This window comes from Stegodyphus dumicola, chromosome 4 (genome assembly GCF_044657685.1).
Source record: "Stegodyphus dumicola isolate Sdum_Otavi_A_Nest chromosome 4, ASM4465768v1".
NCBI lineage: Eukaryota > Metazoa > Arthropoda > Arachnida > Araneae > Eresidae > Stegodyphus > Stegodyphus dumicola.
Genome location: NC_140771.1, coordinates 101,850,615 through 101,874,105, shown reverse-complemented (window position 1 = coordinate 101,874,105; position 23,491 = coordinate 101,850,615). Strand labels below are relative to the sequence as shown.

The 23,491-nt window shown below is 33.4% G+C and overlaps 1 protein-coding gene across 1 annotated transcript in view; it reads right to left on the bottom strand.

Annotated features, from left to right (window-relative positions):
* The window catches only part of LOC146997625 (protein CASP-like), a 611,670-nt gene that overhangs the window by 16,325 nt on the left and 571,854 nt on the right, over positions 1–23,491 (bottom strand). The window lies entirely within an intron of this gene.

The following is a 23,491-nucleotide window of genomic DNA, read 5'->3' as shown; positions in this document are numbered from 1 at the left end:
GATAACATCAATTGATTAATTTCAAACATTTTTAGAACTTCAGAGGAGCCGTAGAGTAATTCGAAAGTATTATTAAAACACTGACAGCAAAATCTTTGATTAGCTTTAGTGGAGTAAAAAAAATAATTAAATTTGATGGAAGAATAATGTTAAGAATCCCGAAAAGAAAAGGAAAACTACACTAAGAAATTTAGTGCTGAGATTGCTCGAACAGGTGGTTGTTATGGTGTGTAATTGGTACAAAACGAGATACACTGTAGACGCCGAAAAAAAAAGTCACATATGCCCAATAATTGTTGACATTACACTAAAATAAGTACATTAAGTTATGACTACCTTACAAAAAGAAACAAATAAAATACTTCACCTTATTCTTCGTGGTATAGTGCCCTTAAAGTAAATCCACATACTTTATCTAACGAAGCTTGTTTATTGAACATTCATGAGTTGAATTTGCAGCAACCTTGATTAATATAAACGGTAAAAACATTACATGTCCGACCAAATCTTACTATAGTGACTCCATTAAGTAGCTACGCAGCCACGTGCTACAAAATGTGCTGGAGTTAATCTGTCGCAATCCTTCATCATTCATCATTGAAATCCTCTAAAATTTCACACTCGTACTCTTGATACCAAACAGTACACAATGTGTCGCTCTTTTTGGAAAATAAACACGTTGTATGAATTCCCATACAGTCCATTGTATTTTAGCATTGGGTGGATCATAGCTATTTGAACTCCACTTAAATACGCGAAAAGCGCTTCAGTTTTCTGTGATGGAATTAACAACGCTTGCAGAAGAATCATCCCAACAGAACCAATGAATACGCAAAATTAATTTTTTATTCGTCCTGTGCGTCTCGTCTTTTTTTTTTTTTTTTTTTCAAGCAACCTCTACGTAGCACACCTTTGATATTAACTATTAACTCCATCGCGGGAAGAGCGGGGCCGAAACCCTGTTCTCTCGTTTGCCGTTGTCGTCGAAAGGAGGGAGAAAAAAACAGTTCTGCGAGAATTTATTCCCCCATGTGGACTATTCAATGGCGATTAAACTTACGATTAAATGAATTAATTAAATCCATCAGTGAGAAAATTGTGTTCTCATTCACAGTGGTGTCGAAACGGATTCTATACGAAGACATCTTTAGCCTTAGGCAGATAGCAGAGTTGGACGATCCGCCCCGGAATTTATTCAGAGAACCGATTCACTTTAATGCAGGAATTTACTCTGAATCCAGAATATGGAGTAGTTCACGGACAATAGCTCTTGTTTAAAGCGTGCCAAGAATAGATATCTACTATTCATTTACTAACTGATTCACTATAGAAGGCGAGCATGTGCCTGACTGGCGAAAGAGAGCAGAGGTCTTGCTGGAAGCGTGCTAAGAGAGTTCGAATCCCCTTATAGAAGAGAAAAGAATATTTATGTTCCCATATTAAAAGAGTATTTAATATTTATCATTTACGAACTTTTTGAAAATTTTTTATTGTTAGTTTTTTGTAGAAAGGAGGTTTTAGGAATCTTAAAAACTAAACCTGAAAGAAATCAGTGCTGGGAATGAGCGTTTGATTGAGTCCGTTTTTCCGATCGCACTTCTCGTTCGATTCTTTCTACTCTTCGTTCTATTCTCGATAACTACTTTTCATTCACCTTCATTCGACGTTTCGAATAATTTTCATCAAGGTTAGTGAGCAGTGAGTTACAAAAAGAACCGTGAGAAAGGATTTGTCCATCTCCAGCAGAGAGCCCTCATGTGTATTACCATATCCCATCTTCCCACCAAAATAAAATAAAATTAAAATTAAAAAAAAATCTGAAAGGTTTCAGATTTTAAATTACGTCCAACGGGACGTTTTTAAACGTTCTGTGTGTTACCTTTATTTATTAAATATCATGTTCTACGTACTCAAACCATAAAATTCAGTTCAACAACAATATCGTATAATAATTTTAAAATGACCATATCTTTAGAATTTCCGATACAGAGTCTCCGGAGCTGGTGATATTTTTTTTTTTCGTGCAGTGTTGCCATTGCCCGCTTTGAAATCGTTTAATTTTTTTAATCAAAAATTCGTTGAAGTGTTACAAAATATGAAATCGATAATAAAACAAATTTCAAATTTAAAGGGCTTCCACATGCCCATTTTCTATGGAAGATTACGTTATCCTAATTTTGATGGCTCTAGGTACCGTTGTTTTATGACAAAGCGAGAAACATAAATACATTTATGCAGATTCTTCATTATTTCATTTCTTTAAATATAATATAATACAGGGCAATAATATTTCGTCGCAATTTGAAAAGTGATCCGCCGTTAATAGTTTTCAAAGCAAAATGCTAAAATGAAATTAACAGTCCTTCAAGGCCAATTGACCCTTTGGTCTAGCTTAAACCATAAAATTCAATTCACTGCAATATCGCAAAATAATTTTAAAATGAGCAAATTTGAGATACACAGTCTCGAGCGCTGAAGATACTTATTTTTTCCCCCGTACAATGTTGCCATTGCTCGCTTTGAAACCGTGAGTTTATTAATCAAAAATTCGTTAAAGAGTTACAAAATATGAAGTCGATAATAAAACAAATTTCAAATTCCGAATTTGTGCTTCCAGATGACCATATTCAGTAGAAGAGTGCTTTATTCAAAATTTGATAGCTCTAGGTATCGTTGTTTTATCCCAGTGAGAGAAACATACATACATTTATGGAGATTCTTCATTATTTAATTTCTTTAAATATAACACAGACCGATAATATTTGGTGGCAACAATTTAAAAAGTGAGCCGATATTTATAGTGAACCAACGCAAAATGACAAAACGAAATTAATAGTCCTTCAGGGCAAATACCCCTTTAAACTAAAAAAAAAAAAAAAAAAAAAAAAAAAAAGAGAGAGAAAGAAAAACTATAAATATCTGAAAGCTTTTAGATTTTACATTACGCCCAAAGGAACTATTTTAACCTTTTGTGCGTTACCTTTATTTATTAAATGTTCTTTGGACATAAATCATAAAATTCAATTCGTCAGCAATATCGCAAAATAATTTTAAAATGAGCATATCTTTAGAATTTCCGATACACAGTCTGTCGCACTGCAGATAAAGATGTTTATTTGTCCGTACAGTTTTGCCATTGCTCGCTTTCAAATCGTTGACTTTGTTCGTCAAAAATTTGTTAAAGTGTTACAAAATATGAAATCGATAATAAAACAAATTTCAAATTCCAATTTTGGGCTTCCAGATGCCCATATTCTGGTGGAAACGTACTTTATTCACAATTTGATGGCTCTAGGTACCATTGTTTTATCACTATGCGAGAAAGATAGGTACATTTATGCAGATTCTTCGTTGTTTAATTTCTTTAAATATAATACAGGACTGTAATATTTGGTGGCAACAGTTTGAGAACTGATCGACATTTAAAGTTTACAACGCAAAATGCCAAAACGAACTTAATAGCAACGCCCTTTTTGCTAATAAATAAAAATAATGGTTAAATATAAGATGTAATACTATGGTTAAATATAAGATGTAAGTTAAATATAAGTTAGCAAGCCGTAAGGTGTCAAATAAAGCCCATATTGGCGGAAAATTCATAGAGGAAACATTAATGGCATCATCAACCGATAAATCGGAAAAGTTAGGGGTCAGCATGCACGGCTCCTGTATCAATTTCTTCAAAGAAACAGGTCACATAACAGAAAAACAACAGATAAAATTTGGAGCTACCCTATTTACTTGTATATGTTGCTCCCAAGCCTTAGCACAAAGTTCTGACGATGTTTTTAAATATTCACGGAATTTTCTTTTTCCTCAATTCATTTTGAAAACGAGTTCTCGTAACTTATAAATTGGATTCGTACAAGTATTTGCTCGTAGAATTTGGGGGTATGGACTCTGGTTGATGAAGCAATAATTGTGAATAACTAAGGCATCTAATGTTCTTGATGGTTCTGGAGATTATTATACGTGGGAAGACAGATTGAACGGTGACGACTTACAAGCTTTCCAAACGACACATACAGCAGATACAGCAGTTACAGCAGCATTAAAAGCTCTGAGGCCAATAATAAAAGCTGGCGAAATGCAAGATGAACTAGAAATAAAAATATCTTTTTAGATAGCGAGTTTTAATATTACTCCTTTTTCTTATTGGAATGTAGGTTTTTTTTAAACAAATAATACTGCGATATTTGCTAATAATTTAGTCATGAATACGTTTTATTTGTTTTGTTTTTACCGTAACCACGTCATTAGAAAATTAAATAATCGCCTTTCCGATTTTTAACCGTAAAATGACTTGAAAAATAACCGTAAAAAAAAGAGGGAAAATGCGCCAATAAATACGATGTTCTTTTATAATATTTGTATAGGAATTAGCGGTTTGAAAAGGAATGTTTGCTAATGCAGCAAAAACGAGCTTTGTTTAAGAGAGCAGGTTTGTGCAGCAGGCATTAAAACCAATTCCCGATATCCCGCACAGAAAGTTTTGAAACCTTTTGCTTTATAAAGCATGACTTCCCCATAATGTACACATTCGTGAATGGATCTTTTCCACAAGATTTCATATCAGTATACTGTTAAAATAAGCTAAAATGCCTCAGACATTGAAAGATTCAAAACAGTCCTAGTATGATGATTTCTTTGGATCTACATAGAAAATGAACCAATCAAAAGGGTAGTTTCAGCTTCCTGAGGTCTCAAAAAAGGTGTTGGACAAGAGGCAAAGAAAATCCTTCTCAAAATAATATTACGTGCTTTAAATTTGATTGGTGCTTTAAATTTAAATTTGAAACGTGCTCGATTTTTATTAAAATAATATTAATAAAAATCGAGGGTAAAACAATGTAAATTACCCTAATATGTCATGAGTAATCATAGTGAGAAATACTGTAATCATTTTTATAAAATTAAAGAACCATGAAGATCAGAATGATCCTTAATGTGATTTATGACCCAACAGAGTGCTTCAAGACAATGAAAGTTCGCATCAAACCTACCACATTTCCTCTTTTTTTCTCGTTGAAAAAAGTCAGAAAAATTCAGAAAAAAAAAAGAGTCATATTTTTACGAAGTCTTATTTTCTCTCACTATACAATCTATAAAATCGCACTATATAAAATAATACTACCAATATTAGTTAATATTTTAAATATTTCTTTCCATATGATTTCGCATTTGTGTGAGCTGGAAATTAAAGCACACTAGTATGTAAAACAGTCTTAATTTTCATTTTAGCATAAATGTACAAATCATCGACGAAGATGCTGACTTAGAATACCTAGCGTGGTGACGTCATCCCAGCTTAGCGCAGTGCGGAGCAATCGAGACAACGTCAGATAGCGTCCAGACGTGGAAACGAGCGGAGGCAAGTAGACGGCTTGTAAATCCTCCAAGAGTTGGTGGAAACAGACGGTTTCCTTTGATGTTTAAGTTCCTTTAGCCAAGCTGATCAAATTATCTAAAGCTAGCCATGGATGTTACGTGTGTATAGGACTGAAATGTTCATCATTACATGAATCCTGTGTGGACTGAGTATAACTATCATGACATCACCTGCAATATTAATTTTTACTTAATTTACCTTTTATTACTTTTATCTATTTCTTATTAGTAAAATAAAGCATTTAATAACGAAATAGCCGTGTTCTCCTCGTGTTTTGAAAGTAAATTCTACATAAATATTATATTCATAAAAGTTTTATTCATATTCTGTGTTATGTGAACTATATCTTCCTGTTTGTTTCAGGAAAGCAAAGTTTTATTTTTCCTATTTAAGCGTTATAAATACATATAAATTTTAAATACAGTGAAATATATATTAATTTCACAAAGAAGTTCAGAAGTAATTTTCGTTACTCAAAATTCACAGATAATTAATGGTAATTCAAAAGACTAATATTACATTTAATGCAATCATAGTATAGCAATTCTAAATACTGTAAAAAACACATTAAAATATTGAAAACTTGAAATGATTAAAAGGAAAGGTAAAATTAAATAAAAAGTTTTTTAAGGAAACTGAAAAATCAAAGGATTGAATGATATCAGAAAATCACAAAAAACATTGCGATCTCTTATTCCTACACAGAGTGTTTACGTATTTTTAGAACGATTTCGGAACCGTGTAATTAACATTTAAAATGTTCAATCTGACAGCCTTTTTTTCTGAACTGCCTGTATCGTTATTTCCATCATAGAACGGCTTTCGCAAAATTTCCAGCAATATCGATTTCCATTGCTCTTCCATTACTTTCCAAGGTCCGTCAATGTGTTGGGTTTGAGTTTAGAAAGAGCTCTTTTCAAGAAATCAAAGGCACAATAGCCTATAGGTGAAACGTCAGGGACTTTGCAGGAATTCAATGAAAAGATATGCGTGCAGTACCTGTATCACACGTTTTCAAGGAATGCAATGGTCTTTTCGAAGTGTGACTTAAAATTTCACACACAGCCTAAGAGACAAAGGTAGTAAAGAAGCGGAAGAGCCACCACTCCATCTCCAATTGGCCACTACATAACGCCTCTTATCCACTAACCATTTTAAACACAGCCACCGATCGGCTGCTATGAACTTCCACATTGGACACTCAACAATGTGCAAAAAGTGTCATCTCCAATGTCCAGTGGTATCTCAAGAATGACCAGTTCCAGTATTTATTTGGTTCAAGAAAAGGTTAAATTATTTACATTTAGTAGGAAAGGTGGTGATTATGCGAATGTTGAGTTAGCCGATATGCATCTGATAACCAGTAAAAGATGATCACTCAGACATAGCATTTAGCTGAAGTTGAATCGGGCTGCTCGATCGTCACTGAACTGCCTTGCTCGATAGCCGGACCTATCATGTCTTGATGATTTGTTCTGGGGCATATGAAAACACTCATCTGGTGACAGAAGGTCAAAAAGGTTGGATGATAGAAAGAAGCTGTGGTTCTCGAAAAATAAACTATTGAGATTAAAATGGGCATGATCGAATAAACATTTTACAGAGGAAGAATGGTGAAATCCTGAATTTTCTGGTGAATTCCTGATGAACCGACTGTTTTGCTTCGTTTTGCATAAAAATAATCTTTCAAAAATATCCAAAATTTTTTGTCAAAATCCGTTGTTCAAAATGTCCAAAACTGTACGAATTAGGGGCTAATATGCCAAGCAAAGTCGTTGATTCAATTAAAGGTGGAAACATTAAATATTAAAACTGAGAATAAATAATGCTTATAACTTAAAGTTAAATTATTATTTTTCTATTTTAATTTCTATTATTATTTTTCAAAACTATTTAAAAATAGATACATTATAGTACGGTATCTAATATTTTTGGCCAAAGTTGTACATAGCGTTGCATAAAGCACCACTTATTGGGATTGCTGTTAGTGTTAGCAATGGGATGTTGTTATCTTTTTCCGAAGTTCCGACCATCTGTATACGAAACATTGAAAATACATCGTTTATCGTGACAAATAATACTCTTAATATTATCAAAATCTTAGAGAATAGTTTTTTAAAACTGAAGTATCCCAGATAAGGTCAAATTTATTGTAAAAATTGCGAGGGACCGAAGAAAAGTCGCCAAGTTAAGGATTAAGTCGCCATATTGCTTATTTTCCATTTTAGTCAACCATTTAAAATTAAGCAGAAAAGCAACGTTAATTTGGCGGAGGTTTTGAATAACTTTATTGATTTTGAGCGTGATCAGACACAAATCTCTCTTCTTTAGGAGGGAAAAAAGAATCTGTAGATTCAATCCCCCTGTTCCTGCTTGAAAAGAGGGAAAAAAAAAAAAAAAAAAAAAAAAAGAAAATGAAATCATCTACGCCAAACTAAGGTTCCTCTTTTACCTAATTTTAAATTTTACATCTGCATGTTCTCTTCCAGTGAATGAGGGATACTCTCCGAGTATGATTATAGGCATAGCATCGATCAAATAATTTTCAAAATATTACGAACTTCTGCATTAAATATATTATGAAAAACGCGTAAAACATTTTTTGTATTTTCCTAATTGAAATTCTGTGAAAGTACTTGTTTTTAGTTGTATTTATATTAACTTAGTTAAATTTAATTGATATTTTGAAAGATTTTTGTTTCATCGTCTAATGTTAGCAGTTAGTTAATGGTACCGAAATAGCCGTGGACAAACGTGATCACATTAAACAGCGCCCTTTGTAGTATAAATAATTTACAGGGCATCAACATGTTGTTGTCCATAAAATATTGCAAATAAAAAATTAGTTCTACATAAAATGAAATAAAAAATTTTCAGATTTCAAACATGACCTAATAAGTATTCAGCAGATCCTCTATTTCTTACACGGCACGTAATTTAAAGGTACTTCAATTCTACCCCCACGCGCTGTAACATTTCCCAGCTATCACCAAAACTGCTATAATGCGATTCTGTAATTCCTGTAAATGTTGCTGGCAGCAGGGGGATGTAAATAATAGTGACTTGTGACGAAGGGCGGGGACATCTGATGTCTAACATAGGTAAACAGGTATATGTCCGACGCCCTCTCCTATCCAGAGCAACAACTCCCAGAGGCAACAAGAGTGTCGCTTCGGGAGTTTATGCATTTTTAGCATACGATTTGCATAGCTTATGGTTTTTACATTGGCTACGATGCTACATGTGGTATGGAGTGGCAACTTGCTTATAGCATAGGAATACTGTAACGCCAAAGCAAAAATCACTACATATGGATGCGTTTCCTCACTCTACCAATATCAGGGCAGTTTCGAGTGCCACTTCACACAGCACATGAAAATTTTAGGGTAGGACCGTAACGATGGATTTCCTTTAAGTAAAAAGATAAGCTAGATTTTTTACTTACACGAAAAGCGTAAAAACTTAGTTAAATCTTAAAGTAAAAAAAAAATCACTAGACGTAAGATCTTGGTAGACAACAGGACAGTGCTAAATCATTAAGTGAGCTTCCCCATGTCGACCAATCTTAACGACTTTGGAGCTCATCATTCAGGTAGCAGCTTGTTTCATTGTGCCATTGAGATTAAGCTATATCCTGCTGGAATATGAAATTTTTTGCATCTTTTTTGATTGAATGAAATAACTGCAGTTGCAACATATCAAGACACGTAACATATCAGCCGCAGAATTATCGAAAGAAAAATAAAAAGCTCATAAATCTTTATTTGTGAAATAGCGTAGAGAACTGATATTCCTGATGAATCCCGTTTCTATATCAGTGCGACATAACAATTTTCAATTCCCATATCCGCATTTTGTGATGGTTTACCATTTCGCACAAATGAAAAGCCGCTATGTAATTTATTTGGATGAAAATGAATTGTAAAAATATCGTCTGCCAATAGTTTTTGTACGCAATGACAAAGTGGCCTAGACGTCGCAACATGTCAGACGGTAGGGCTTCAGTTGCAGTAGTTAAGAATACAAGCAAGCAATGTTCTTGAAATGCCATACCATATCAAAACAATCTAATGGTCTGATGGACTATATCTCACATGTCACAGTAACGATGGGTAAATATTTGCACATTCTCGCATACAAAATGCTTTCTTTTGTACACTCGCTAGTTCATAGTCGCAAGAAAATTTACATGCAAATTTAAAATTTAAGATGTTTCCTTTCGTTACGTAAACATCAAGAACCATTTGTAATAAACCTGTATATAGTATACCGATTTTTTCGACAGTTTAAATATAATATGCTCTAAAAATCTTTTTTTTTACACTCATCATTCTAATTAAGCAATTATTTATTGTTACACGGCAAGGTTAGATAACTTATTTATATGCTGTATTACAATAAAAATGAAACTTAATGATTTATTATAATATAAACGTAAAAATCATTTGAACTTCAGTAATTCAAGTAAGTCATTTCTTGACATGCAGGATAAAATTACTATACGTAGATTTAAAGAATTAATATTTTATGCTATAGTTGTAAGCTTCGATGACTTCTGTAACGATAAGATATGAAATTAGTGCCAGATGCTTATTAAATCTGCTAATGGTATTAGAGTGTCGAATTTTATAGAAGGAACAATCGGCAAATAAACAGATTGAGGGAAAAAATGTCCTCCAGGCAACAAGATCATTTACAAAAGACGGCGCCAGTTTGTGGTAGCGAAACGGTAATAAATCTTTCAAATGCAGATGCTATCGGAAAAGCCTGGCGCAGATGACTTAAAAAGAAGCCTACATGGTATAAATTCTTTATTTTATTATAAAACAGTCTCAATATTTCTTGCTGTTTTACGATGCCGTATTTTTAACTGTTCGTAAAACATAGTTATGTGATCAGCTAGCTCAAAATAAAATCGAATTCGTGAAAACTGCAGAAAACATAGTTACGAAAGCGATCGGTGATTAAAAATGTAATATACACTTCTTTTTATTCTATAAACATATTAAAGAGCCCAAAGAAGTGTTAGCTCAGAAGGTCTATCAATTTCGTTTGGCATTTTGAGTCGATTCACTATAAACGGCGAATCACTTTTGAAATTGTTGCCACCATCGCCCTGTATCATATTTAAAGAAATTAAATAATGAAGACTCTGTATAAATGTATGCATGTTTCTCGCAATTTGATAAAACAGCGGTAACTAGAGCCATCAAATTTTGAATAACGTACGTCTCTACTCGAATATGGGCATCTGGAAGCCGAAATTTAGAATTTGTTTTATTATCTATTTCATATTTTGAAAAGCATTTATGAGGTTTTGATTAAGAAACTTATAAAGTATTTCTCCCACTTCCCTAGCGTGCCTTCGTGGTGTAACGGTAGCACGCTGGGCCGGTATTCCAGAGGTCCGTGGTTCGATTCCGGGCGAAGGCGGTTGCATATTTTTCATCTCTTTGGCTTCTAATTAACCTAATGACTCTACAAGTGGCGCACGAATTAAAAGAGTTGTGGATGATGATTCTCCGCACCCAGGATTTGGCGACTAGGTCCCCTAAAACTCTAGTCGCCCTTTAAAAAGGGGAGTATATAAGGTATTTCTCCCACTTCCCTAGCGTGCCTTCGTGGTGTAACGCTAGCATACTGTGCCGGTATTCCAGACGTCCGTGGTTCGATTTCCGGCGAAGGCGGTTGCATATTTTTCATCTCTTTGGCTAATGACTCTAATGACTCTATAAACTAATTTCTAAATTCTATTTTTCCTAATGACTCTACAAACTCAACGATTTCAAAGCGAGCAATGGCAATACTGTACGGGGGAAAATATCTCCAGCGTGCGAGACTGTGTATCGAAAATTCTAAAGATATGCTCTTTTAAATATTTTGCGATATTTCTGTTGGACTGAGTTTTATGGTTTAAGTGCGAAGAACATGATATTTAAAAAATAAAGGTAACACACAAAACGTTAAAAAAAACGCCCCTTTGGGCGTAATATAAAATCTGAAAGCTTTCAGACTTTTTTTATTTATTTAATTTTTTTTTTTAACATTAGAGGTGGTATTAGTAATTACTATAATAGTAATAGAGGTGCTATCATTTTTTGTCCGTATCACTTTTGGGTTCGAATGACATTTCAAATTGTTCTTAATAAATTTTATTGCGCTATAAAAACAAATCATATAATAAGGAATAAGTATGCATGTAGTTATGCTTCTCACACAGTGAAAAGACGCTGGCACCTAGAGCAACCGAATTTTTCTTAGAAGTAGTCTTCCACCCGAATATGGTCACCTCGAATCCCAAATTTTGAATTAAAAAAATTTTTTTTTGATTTATATCATATTTTGTGCAAATTTAATGAATTCCTATTTAACAAACTCAGCCATTTGAAAGCGAGAAGTGATAACATTGTTCGAAATAAAATATTTTTATCTCCGGGGGCCGGTGTGTTAACATTCGGTAAAATATAAGACATTTATCTTTCAATTTTAATCCCCAAATTCGGCTACAGATCTCCCTGCAGCAGCGTTTTGTCATTCAGTAAAGCGTAAAATATTTAACTTTCAAATTTAATTTTTCGGGCTCTGAGTAGCAAACCAGGTGTCTGAAAAGCAATAAACACATTTCATAAAAATACTTTTCTTACTTATTATTTAAATTGATTGATTTAAAAAAATGCATGTAAATCTCTGAAATGACCAATTACAAATATTAAATACATATTTTTCTGAAATAACTCACTAAAATCATTTTATAATTTATTTCTTTTTTGTGATAATCTTTTAGGCGGTTGTCTATATAAAGGATGGCAAACCCTGATGCTCTGTCGAGAATTCTAAAGATATGCTGTTTTTAAATAACTTGTGATTTTGCTCTTGAATTTTATGTGGCATAAATGCGAAGAAAGCGAATTTGACAAATTCCTAACTGTTATAAACTGTTGTGGCTAATCGGCCGTGCGTATGAGCTTTCTTTTATCATCAGTTATTACAAGATTCTGTTGCTCATCAACGAAATAGTGAATTATATGAAAAAATATATTGTTACTAATTTTTGTATTTAGATAGATAATTTTAGTAGAATTTTAATTAAAATTGTTGTATTTTTCTGTGAAATGTAGCGCGAGACAAATTTTAAAAGAAAACTATGCTGAAATAGAAAGAATACAGGGGTAGATGGTATTTAACATTGAGTAAATGGGTATCTCGGTGATTTACATGAAACTGAATAAATGTAATTGACCACTATGTTAGCTGTAACCGTAATTCCACCCTCTTATTGCTTTCAAGTAATTTCGAGAAGCAGAAAGTACTAGAAATGTCTCGCGGCCGGCTGAACACTATTTAAGGCCGAAGAGAGAATATCTGCTTTCAGTTGCTTACTCACTGTTGTCGCGAGTTATTACTTCCACGTGAACTAAGATATCCGAGTTAGCTTTCTCTTTAGATGCTCTTTGCATTGCGTTTAGTTTAATGATCTAATGTAACTACTGTGTGATACTGTGAACACATGTACGAATATTTCTGTGGAAAATTCTGAGTTTTGAAATATTTCTTTTATTAAAAATAAATTTTTATTAACCTTGTAATGATCCTAAGTTTTACTAACGTTTATTTTATTTTAAAACTGTACTATCATTTCTTATTTTCTACTTCCGGCCAGAATTAAATGCTTTAACTTGTTTATGCAAATTGTCTTCTAACGCCCAAGTACTTAAGTTGTGGCTTTTTGCCAAGCGGGAGAGAGAAGGAGTTTTAGGAAGCAAGTCGCTTGCCACTGCAGTTTTACGAGTTTTCACTCGGTTGCTTTTAAGGCCAGAGGTTTAGCCCTCTTAATATTTGCAAACGTATTGTAGTTTCAGCAGCTCGGCGTGCTACATACGTACCCCTTTTAAATAAAAGCCAGTCTTAGTGCTAGGCATTTGTATACTAATTCAAAGTTAGCTTTTAGTTAGAGTTTTAGTTAGTAGTTTTATATTCTTACGTTCAGACCACAAGTGGTTGGTCTCTGTATTCCGAAGTTCGGAAGTGCCTGTAAAGTATTGGAAATAATGGGTTTCGTATACCCTTCCTGCTTTCCTGCTTGTGTCGTCTGTTAGACACAAATCTTGAACATAGCTTGAGTAAGCTCCCTATTCTTATTCAGGGCATTCCATGTTTCCAAAGCAAATCAAGAGAAACACAAGTCCTGAAAACCTATTATCAGACTTGTGCATTCAACCTATTGCGAACCCGTACGTACACAACAATATGTACTTCATAGCAACAACGTAAAATAATAATTGTTATATAGCAAAGATAATTGTAAAAGGAAGAGTCTGTCTGTGTGTGTGTGTCTTTCGCTCGTGCTGCGCGTAAGCTAATAGACCCAGGGCTACGAAATTTCGTACATAGGTGCATCTAGACAAGAGCCAGTGCACCTCGAGGCGATTTTTTTTTCAAAGTTCGAATGAGTTAAAAAAATTTTTTTAAATGAAATCGCATCAAATCGATAATTCTTTCTCATTATATTTAGCAACAATGGAACACAGCCATTGTTGCTGATATATCACTGTTGACATTGTTGCTGATATCAGCACTGTTACCAATCGGAAAAATGAAGGCGATAATTCTGTGCAGTTTTTAAATTTAATGTTTCTCTTGGATACTTTACGTTTGTCGAAAGATGGCAACGGGAAGTTGGTTAATTTATTTATTAGGATAATTAATATTTGTATTAAGGGATATTGCTTATTTCATTGTAATTTTTTCATATGTAATACTTTTTTTTTGATAAAGTAAGAGTAGCAGAGTAAAATATTATGTGCAGATATTAAATTTAATATTTGGTGTTCCCTTTAGGCATTTTTCCAGTACATTTAAAAGCCAGACGAAGGCTGGCTAGTTATAAATTAAACAGTCTAGTAACATTCTAATTAGCCAATAGCAAAATGTATTTATTTATTGCGTACATTATACATTGTCGTTTGTATTCCAAGTAAAATCCATTGGTCAGCATGGTATTTTATCGAAACATATACAGAGAAACTATCTCTCTTTCTTTGTGAAACAGTAATATATTTAAACATTTTGCTTATTTTCTGTTCACATCATTTCTTTTCAAAAAAGAAATGGTGGAAACAAATGTCGGAACTCCTAAGAACCGAAATGTTTTTTAACTGAGTTTAATTTTATTCAATTAAAAAAGATTTAATATTACGAGTTCAAAATAAAAAAATATTAATCTTTCCTGTAAAAAAAGGCAAATTTGATATGTGATTTTTTATAGTTACAAAATTTTTAAAACTTTAGTGGTAAACTCCTCTTTGAGATTATGTATTGTAATCTAAGGTTTTCGAATTGTCAGTTTATTTTTAAATAAAATTAACCGCGCTATATATTTAAAACTCACAGAAATTCTCAGGAAAGAATTTTATGACTACTTAGGACATTTTTCAGTACCTACTACAGCCTACCAGCGGCCGAGCGGTAAAGACGCTGAACACTGGTAGTTCGGCCCGAGGTTCGAATCCCGCGAACGGGCTGGCTGCATGGGCGTTTTCGTGGTTTTCCCCATGTGTAACGTGGGTACGATCTAGTTTCCCTTAGAAAGTCCTCCACAAAGGCATCCCTCCCTTTAAGTGGATAGCCCTCGTGTACTTTGCCATAATTGAATAATCCAATACCTTCTACGAATTTAAACTCAAATTTAATTAAATTTACTAGCAACTACAAAGCAAAAGCTATATTTTATAAATACATTATTTTGAGAATTAATGTTCGTCTGAAGCAAAATCACGTTCATTAATGCCCTTGCTCGTGATACATATGAAAATATTACATATATCTTTGAAAATTTTGTACGTAAAAGTGTGGAAAGATTTAATATATTAAAGAGTAATTAATATTTTATTACCGGAAACATTTAAATAACAAGATTAAGATCCTACATGCATTTTAAAAATTACGTTTATTAAATTATCTACCTAAATTTCAGAAATGTCCTTATTGGGAATATAAATAAAATCAGTACTAAATAAACAAATTACGTTGCCACTCCTTTTATCAAACACCCTGTTGCAAATATATAAATAACGGAGGTAATAAAGATTTCTTAAACATTTTTCAAACACAAAACTTCAGTATAGTTTTTTAATTTAAACTCATAGTTGTGAGATAAGAATTCAATTACATCATACTCAAACTAAAAAAACATTCTTCAAAAATCTTATTCGCTCATTCTGCGCCATGTCTGGAAATTTTTTCGTTTCTTTCATGGAATGCATAATATTCCAAAAAATATTTTCGAAGAATATTAGAATTTGTTTTTGCTTTAGTCTTGATTCGGTTAGCTTAAAAGATAGATTAGGTCTACTAATAACCAGTTAACGCGAAAAATAAGGTAGCTTTCTTGTTTTCTTCAAATAATATGAATACGAAACATTTCTCTTAGAAAGCCTCTCCACGAAGGTATCCTTGTTTAAGACAGATAGACCTGGTATGCTTTGCAGCAATCGATTGAAAAATGAAAACCGTTTTAAACTGCATGATGTTTTATATATCAGCCATAAACTACAGGTAACATAAAATTTTTTATGATTTTCTTTCATTGCTCTTTTTATCTAATTACTTTTCATTGCATGTTTGTAGAGCAGCTGTAAGGTATTTTTATCGCGCGCCTTCATGAGGATCCCTCACATCCCTAATCACCCTTTAAGTGGAAAATGTAAGGTATTTTCTCCCTCCTTGCTGCTTGGCGTGCTTTCGTGGTGTAATTAGAAAGCATGTCCGGCTAGTTATCGAAAGGTCCGGAGTTGAAATCCCGGCGAGGGACGCCTTCAATTTCCTTGCTTCGAAAAACCTTGAAGGGACTCTACACAGAGCGATCTGTTTTACAGATATATAAAGCTAACAAAAAACAAAAACGTCTTTTATCCTGCTAAACAAATTTCTACCAAAGATATGGCTGCCCTCGGTCTGAATCACTCTGAGGCCCCGGCCACAGCGCTCTTTCAGGCCCTTCAGTGCTAACTTTCCTTGCTTTTAAGGACCTTAGAAAGAAAAAAAAAGAAGTACAAATGACATTCAGATGTTGTATAAGGCAAGGTTATAAACAAATTTTGCAGTTCCTTTAACAATAATGCGTGGGGGACATGGTGATCGAAATTTCAGTGTTATCTGTCTGAATCATCAGTCTCAGTTGGCGGTCACTCAAATCACTCTTTAGTTTTCGGATGAGAATTTATTACTTCAGGTTTGGTGCCTGTCTATGATAATTTTTGAAACAATCAAACTTTAATTAGTTAAAATTTATTCTTGACCATGTTAAAGGCCAACCAAAAAAACCCATGTTATACAATGAAAGGTTTTGAGGGGTTAGATATCTGTGTTAAATGGGCACTGCCTGAAAAATAAAATTCTCCAAATATAACGAATAATTTGTATTTTAATCAGAAGCCTCGTCCTTATGATGCAAATTTTATGCTTAAACATATTCTATTTTGAAAATGTTCTCATTTTCATGGAATAGTTTGCTGACATATCTCATTCGTATGCGTGGCTGATAGTTTCATTTGATGTGAAGAGTTCTAGACGTGTAGTTAAATCATGTAATATGTGTAAGAAAAATGCAATGTTCAAGTGCTTATAGTAAACCACCTTTCAGACATAGAGTAGAAAGCACCTATGAGCATAACAAAAATATTTTTCTCGGGTATTAAATGCAAAAACGAAAGAAACAAACACGATTTTGAAAAGCAAACCATTTTTTATATCAAATGTTTAAGCTATCACCAATGATATCAATGTGGCGAAACTTTTGATTTATTCCATCATAAAAGAAAAATCTACATCTGAAATTGTTTGTATTGATGCAAGTTGTTCTTTAAGAATGCAAATAATGCATTTTAAAGCTAAAATTTTGTAGAAACGTATAATAACTTTAAATGATTTGTGTTGGATACAATTAAATAATGCTTTTGATTTATATTACTGTCACTAAAACTTTATGCTATTTGTTGACTCCTTCGAGGAGAAATATGCGACAGCTGAAATTATAGTAACGTGCAAACAAACATAAAATATTTTCCTGCTGTTATGATAACCCTTTTGCTTTCCTAATAAACAAACAAATAACGAGTGCCAGAGAATAAATGAAATTCCGTCGGTATAATTATTCTATTATTCGGTATAATTATGTGCAATAAATTAAATCTGTATGCGAATGTTCATGTATAAAACCTTTGTAGTGAAGTTCTTATATGACGTGGTTCTATTAATTCCGGTATGTTTTTCTGCGTAGTTTTTAGAACTAATATAAAATGCTTTTACTTTAAAATATCCCCATTCACATTTCGCCTGACGAGTGATCAAGTGAATAAAACTATTGAAAACAGGTAGTTTCTTTCCGTAAGCAATTCCAGTCATAGCTTTATTTTAAATCATGGTGTTTAATAACATTTCTAGAACAGAGCTTCTCAAACTATTTTGCTCCGTGCACCCCTTTCACCATTGTTGGAAAACTATTCCCCACCTCCTTTCCCAAACTCGAAAAAGTCATATATATTTATTTGGATTTAGATTAATTTTAATATGCTTTTATGAATTAAACAACAAAAATGTAGAGAAAATATTGATAAGTTCCAAAACTTGAATAACACTTTTTTATATCGATAAACTAAAATTGTATGCTTAACAACTAAATAAAAGTGTCACCGAACTAGTATTTCATCCATTTTATTTTTCATTGCATTTATTATTTGAAACGTATATTGTGTAGATCATTTGTTAAGCTACCCGGATGAGGCAGATGTTCTCACGCTTAGGAAGCTTTCCAAACATGTGGTTTCACCTTACTTCTGTTGTTTACGTTACAGCTCGTAAGCCCATCAGCAGCTTATCTACTGCTGTTGTTCTCCATCTTTTCGAAATTCGAGTCTTTTATTCGCCCTCATTCTCTTTCGTTTCTCCGATGTCTTCTTGGGAACTACAGTCAAAGTTCATTCATGTGTGGTGCCTCTCGAGCTTTACAGTGTAAGTGTGTCGGACATGTAGTGCTCGGCTCAGTTGCTATCAGGTATTATAGTATTAATATTACTAAGTATTCTTAATGAGCTGTAGGTGTCTTTCAAATGAATAAATAATATTGTGCTATTTACCAGTAATTTATCGATAACTACTTTACATTTTTTATGCTCTTACTATAACCTCGTTCTTCGAAAAATAAATTCCTCACATAATTTTCCCCTTTCGATTTTTTGGACGATAAAAATTAGTTGGAAAAGGGGGAAAATACCCGAGGAAGTACGGTCTTTAACAAAGTCTTCGGCTACGATAAAGTTAACAATTTTAATAAAAATAATTACAGATTGTTGAATAAAGAATTAGAAGTTCCAACAAATATGTGGAAAGTAATATAAATTAAAAAAGAAGTCATTTTTTACCCGCAAGTTAAAGAATAACTCCCGAACTTCTAATTAAATGGAATTATACTTCTCACATGCCATGTAAAGTTTTTGGTATAGAAATTTATCAGAATTGCATAAATTTGTGGAAATCACTCAAAGGCTGTTTGTCTTAGACGGAGTATTTTCAAACAGGTTGAATATGGCAAAGCAAGCAAGGCTATCTGTCGGAGAGGGAGACCGCCTTTGTGGAAGATTTTCTAAGAGAAATTGATTTTTATTTATGTTACACATAGGAAAAACAACGAAAAATCATCATGGAGCCAGCTCGATCGTCTGAGTTCGAACTGTCAGTATTCATAGGGCCTTTCGTTTTTGAAAATTCTTCCTTTAACTAATAGACCTTTCGTAATTGTTTAACTTAAAACTATTTCAGATGTCAAAATTGAAATCTGAACACAAACATTAGATAGCAGTTAAAAAAATTAATTCTTGTATCACGAATTTTCAAAAATGCAGTTTTTTTCAAGTTTGGAAGATCTCTTCCCCTCGAAAGTAAACGTAGGAGGGTATGAAACTGCGGACTCCCTGTCATATTTTTCATTCTTTAAAACAAAAGTAAATTTTATTACGCAATAGAAATAAATACGTACTTCAGTCAAGGTCGTTATTAAGTGCTTTAACTGATATCAAGCATAAGAACTTTTCCTCGCTGCAATGCATAGCACAGAAACGACAAGTTTGCGCGGAATATGGCGCAGAAATAAAGCAAATTGGCTAAAAATCGCCAACTTTGCAAGCCCTTCCAACTTTCCTAGTTTCTGCACACTCACAACACGACCAGAGAGATAGCGTGTGTTACCTCCGCAATGTGGAGGAATTCATGAATCACAATAAAGCTCTACGTTCTGCCTTCCCCCCTCCCGGCAGCTCTTCTTCGACCCCCGAGTCACGGAAACATCACAAACAGTGTATAAACCCGCCAGGAAAATCAATGGCACAGCGGATTTAAGAGATAGGTTGTTTAATATTTAAACAATGGACACTGCCCAGTATATGCTGCGGCGAAAATGCCCGCTTACGTCTCAGGGGGGGGAGGGCAGGTGGCTGTGTGTGTGGGGTGGAAGGTGTGGGAAGAGGGGTCGCGTCGTCTCCCACCATTAAACGAAACTGGAGCGCGCTGCTTAGCCTTCTTATTTCCGGAAAATTTTCTACAGACGAAGTTGGGGTTTTGCGTGAGATAAGACATGCTTCAGATTTTTTTTGGGGTGGTTGTCCGCACGACATTCTAAACTGGCCCCTTCACCTTTCCAATTCCCTCTGCGAATGGACAAGGGATAAAACTAGAAGGAAGTAAAACACCATAGTTTTTTTTTTTTCATTTGTTTCTCACTTTGAGAGGGATACTGCGATTGTGCCAGGGTTGGGGAGGGAGGAATTTCATTTCTTTGCCCACCCCCCCGTGTGTTTATTCTGAAAGGAAGGAAAGAAACAAATCGGAATGTAATGTACTTTTTTAATACGCTTATTTGTACACCTTTGATAGATGAGTAGGTTAGCTGGGGAGCATTTATAGTAGGAAATGCGTTTAAGATGAACAATTTCATTGCCTTAAAAGTGCGGGATGTGGGATTCTTTAGCCATTTACAGCAATGATTGTTTAACAAATGGAACACCGTTTTTCCTCTGTTTTTATTCTTGAAATAAAACTATTGCAATGAGAAAAAACTAAAATTTAAAAGAACCATAGAAAATCCATTAAAAAACTTCAAGCAGTCTAAACAAGGCTTTCCCAGCTTTTTTGTTACATCGGCTCACATACATCCGATTATCCAGAAGTTCCGGGCAGTTAAGGGGAGCTACACTCTTTCTCTTAACTGCCCGGAACAGCGTTCTCTGTACTGATAATAAATTACTTGTTTATACAAGCATATTGAGTATTATGCTTCGGTACGACAACCTTGTATAGCCACGGCGTACAGAGCTAGCATAACACGTCGTACAGGGGCTGTCGTGCTGTAAGAGCTACAGAGAACCGAAAAGGCAAAACTCCGACAGTCCGTTGTTATATTCGGAACAACAAATTTCCAGAACTGGGTGTTACTCAGCTACTCAGCTACCCACTTTCAGAAAAGTCTCAGAGAAAATCTCCATCATCTCAATTTATAATTATGATTACTGGTCACAAGATAATGCCAAAAGGACAATGACCATATTAAGTAATAATGTGTTCTTATTAATTTAAATCTTTACTTTTTTTTCAATAATGTATTTAACTGATATATATATATAAATACATTTTATTTATGACATATCCAACTGATAAATTTTATGATTATGCAACTTTGATATGTTTAATAAAAACACGAAAAAGTTATTTGTAACGCCTTATGTTATGCACCTAGTACAGAATCATTCGTAATTTAAAATATATATATTAATAGACTTTTTAAATTAAAAAAAAATTAATGGAAATTCTTCGTTATGTGTTAAGTTTTAGATTTCAGTTATTTTTTTTATTTTTTTTATTTCCCCCCCCCACCACTTTTGATTGCTGTAGTTGTTGTGGTTTGCTACTTAATTCCATATTTACTTCGTAATTTTATTAAAATAACAGTGTTAAAAAACTGATATATTTGCCCTTCAATAATTTTTTATTTCTCTAAGAAACACCAAAAGTATTGTTTAAGGCTAAATCCTCTATGCAAATCAATAACCGTTACCATCGATATAGTTATTTTCTCTAAGACGGGCTCACTAGCGGCTGAGCGGTATGATAGTTCGCTATGGGGTTCGAATCCTGCCGAACGGGCTGGCTGCATGGGCGTTTTCGTGGTTTTCCTCATGTGCAACATGTATACGAGCTAGTTTCCACAAGCAATCCTCCACGAAGGCATACCTCACTTAGGCAAATAGCTATCGAGTGCTTTGAAACACCAGACCAAATCAATGCTCTATGACGACGATTTGTACAACAGAAAAAATCACCTGGAACCGTGGAGGGTCGACTTAAAGGAGTTAAGTATATGATAAGTATTTAGTGGAATGACAGAAACGAAAGAAAATAAAGAAAGTACTTTCCTAAAGATAAATAAAGGAATACAATTATGTAAGAGAAGAGACTGAAATTCCGTAAACATTAATTTGTCAGCAATTCATATTTTTTTTAACAATGGTTACTTATTTACTTGAATTGTTGATTTTATCTCTTATTGAATTAAATCACGCTAATTACAAATATACGCTCCTAATTTATTGCTTTACAAATATACGCTTCTAATTTATTGTTTGTTGATTCGCCTTTACTATCATTTCGGAGATTTCATCATACAATTCAATGTCTCAAAACGGCTAGGGATTCAATAAAATATACTCGCTAGAAGTTAATTTTCTTCCTATTGTTCTTGCTGTTGAGATGGACTTTTGCACGTCTGATTATAAGTGTGAGAATCACGATCAGCTCTCGTCATTAAAAATGACGAGAGATGTTTATTGAGTAGACTAAATCAGCAAGGAACTCTATTTTTATTTTCTTAATAAATAGCTAATTAGCATCCCGTTGCATATTTATGACCATCATTGTTAATTAGCTAAATCACCAGATGGTTCGTATCACTTTATTATTTTGCAACGAATAAAATGCGAGGAAAAACTGCCTTTCCACAAAAAAGAAACTTTAAGTTTAAAAGTTTAGATAAAAGGGGAAAAATGTCAGTAATTAGTTACGTAATTGCCCCCCCCCCTTTTCATAAACATTTAGTGTTTTTTTTAACAGTTCTATATATTTGAGAAATTCATTGATATCAGTTCATACCTACAGAAAAAGAAATATATATTTATATTTCAACGAATACTGAATGATTGTCACTATTTTTTTCACTCTGTTTTGCTTGTTAAATATCTATCGGTTCATATTTATAAAAATCTGATGTGTACACCACATGGCTTCCTTGTACGGAATATTAAATTATACGCATTTTTTCTTGCATTTCGTTTAAACTTATTGGATTCAATTAAATCTACTTCGCCGACAGCGTATAAACCACAATAGAATAAATGCATTCTTTAAAATTCACTCTATTTGTTTACCATAGCGACACTCTGGTGCTAGGTTCACTTAACAGTATTATATTTCGTTCATATTATAACTCAGAATGCACAAAAAATTTATATCATTTAAAGAATTATCGAATCGTTGCCACGTTCTATTCAAATACTATAATAAAGCTAGAACGATGTATAAAAGAAATTAAGCAAACAAAACATAAAAGAAACAGTTTTTCACAGACGATTGAGTATTTCTCTTTCAATTAATTCAGTTCTCACTTCGCGACAAAGCAAAAATACATAAAAACTCAAAATATCTGTATTAAAAATTACTAATTATTAAAAATTAAATGATTAGAAATTAAGTAAATCTTAAACACTTATTTCCTCGAAAAAATTCCAGAAAGGATTAAGCATGATTTAAATCGCAGTAAGAAATGAAGGCGTTTATCTTTTTTGTTGCGAAGCTACGTTTCTCTAGATTGGCAACAAATTCACTACTCTGCTGTTTCAAATGTAAACAAGCAATGGCCGCCATCAAAAAAATTATTAGGCTTAGCGGCACTTAGACAACTTTAAAATTGTTGATAATTCTAGAAATATTGCATACAAATTTACTAAAGGCATAAAAGCCTTAACCGGAAGATAAAAACAACATAATACAATAATTTTTAAA